The 1,682-nt window shown below is 30.9% G+C and overlaps 1 non-coding gene across 1 annotated transcript; it reads right to left on the bottom strand.

Annotated features, from left to right (window-relative positions):
* Window positions 1–769: 769 nt before the first annotated feature.
* LOC112673298 (U6 spliceosomal RNA) lies at window positions 770–872 on the bottom strand. Its single transcript, XR_003144726.1, has one exon. It is a non-coding gene; the product is annotated as a U6 spliceosomal RNA (small nuclear RNA).
* Between the last annotated feature and the right edge of the window lie 810 nt (window positions 873–1,682).

Below are 1,682 nucleotides of genomic sequence, written 5' to 3'. Positions count from 1 at the left end.
CACTCAACAAACTAAGCCACTGAGCCACACCCCACTACATATTTAATTTAAAAAATAGATTAGTAACTATTAAGATTATCTATTTCTTCTTGAGAGAGCTTTGGTAGTTCATGTCTTCCAAAGAATTTATCCATGTCCTCTGTTATCAAATTGACTGGCATAAAGCGATTTACAGTACACCATTTTTATCCTTTTTATATTCATAGAATCTGTAGTGAGGTTGTCTCTCATTTCTGATGTTGGTGATTTGTGTTCTTTCTCTCTCTCTCTGCTGATTAGTCTAGCAAGAGTTCTATCAATGTCATTCATTTTGTCCAAGAACTTATTTACAGTTTTATATTTTTTCTCTTGTTTTTATCTTTCCTAATCCATTGATTTCTGCTCCAAACTTTCTTTTTTAGTTTTACTTTTCCTAATTATTTTCTTTTTTGAGTTTCTTTTTTTCTTCCAATTTTTATTTAAATTTCAATTAATTAATGTACCATGTAATATTAGTTTCAGATGTACAATTTAGTGACTCAACACTTATATACAACTCCAGTGCTCATCATGACAAGCGCCCTTCTTAATCCTCATCACCAATTTCATCCATCCCCTTCACTCACCTCCCTTCTGGTAACCATCAGTTTGTTTTCTATAATTAAGAGTCTGTTTCTTGGTTTGTTTCTTTTTCTTCCTTGTTAATCTGTTTTTTAAATTCCACAAATGAGTGAAGTCACATGGTATTTGTCTTTCTCTGATTGACTTACTTCGCTTAGCATAATACTCTAAAAATACGGAACACTTCACGAATTTCTGTGCCATCCCTGCTCTGGGGCCATGCTTTTAGTATATCATTCCACTTTTAGTATATGTGTTGCTGAAGTGGGCACTCTTTTTCCAGTTTCTTAAAGTTAAAACCGAGATCATTGATTTGAGATCTCTCTCCTTTTCTAATATAGATGTTTAGTGCTATAAATTCAGAAAATATATTTTCTGAATATTGTCTAGTGACATCCCACAAAAAGTTGCATTTTATTTTTTATTTGTTTTAAAATACTTTTAATTTCTCTTTTTATTTCTCTTTTTTGACTCATGAGTTTTTTTTTTTTTAAGAGTGGACTATTTAGTTTCCAAATATTTGGGGAATTTTCCAGAGATTTTCCTATTATTAATTTCTAATTTAATTCCATCACAGTCAGACAACATACTCTGAACCCAGCATATGCTCACCTTGGTAAATGTTCCATATGCCCTTGACAAAATTGTCTTTGGGTGGCACATTCTATTTAAACATCAATTTGGTCACATTGTTGTTAGGATTTTCTCTATCCTTAGAGAATATCCTATATTCTGTCTACTTGTTCTATCAATTATTGAGAGGGGGATATTGAAATCTTTTACTGTATCGGTGGATTTATCTAGCTTTTCTTGACATTCTATCAGTTTTGTTTCATGTATATTGAAACTCTGTTATTAGGTGCATAAATATTTTAGATTTTTATGTACTCTTGACAAAGTGATCCTTTATCATTGTGAATTGGAGTTCTTTATCCATGGCAATATTCTTTGTTCTGAAATCTACTTTGTCTGATATTCATATTGCCACTAAAGCTTTCTTCTTACTAGTTTTAGGATGATATATATTTTTCTATCCTTTGAAGCCACTTGCGTATTTATATTTAAAAATTTTTTTTTATTTA

This window comes from Canis lupus, chromosome X (assembly GCF_003254725.2).
Source record: "Canis lupus dingo isolate Sandy chromosome X, ASM325472v2, whole genome shotgun sequence".
Classification (NCBI taxonomy): domain Eukaryota; kingdom Metazoa; phylum Chordata; class Mammalia; order Carnivora; family Canidae; genus Canis; species Canis lupus.
The sequence above is the reverse complement of the archived record's forward strand: the minus strand, read 5'-3'. Positions and strand labels throughout refer to the sequence as shown.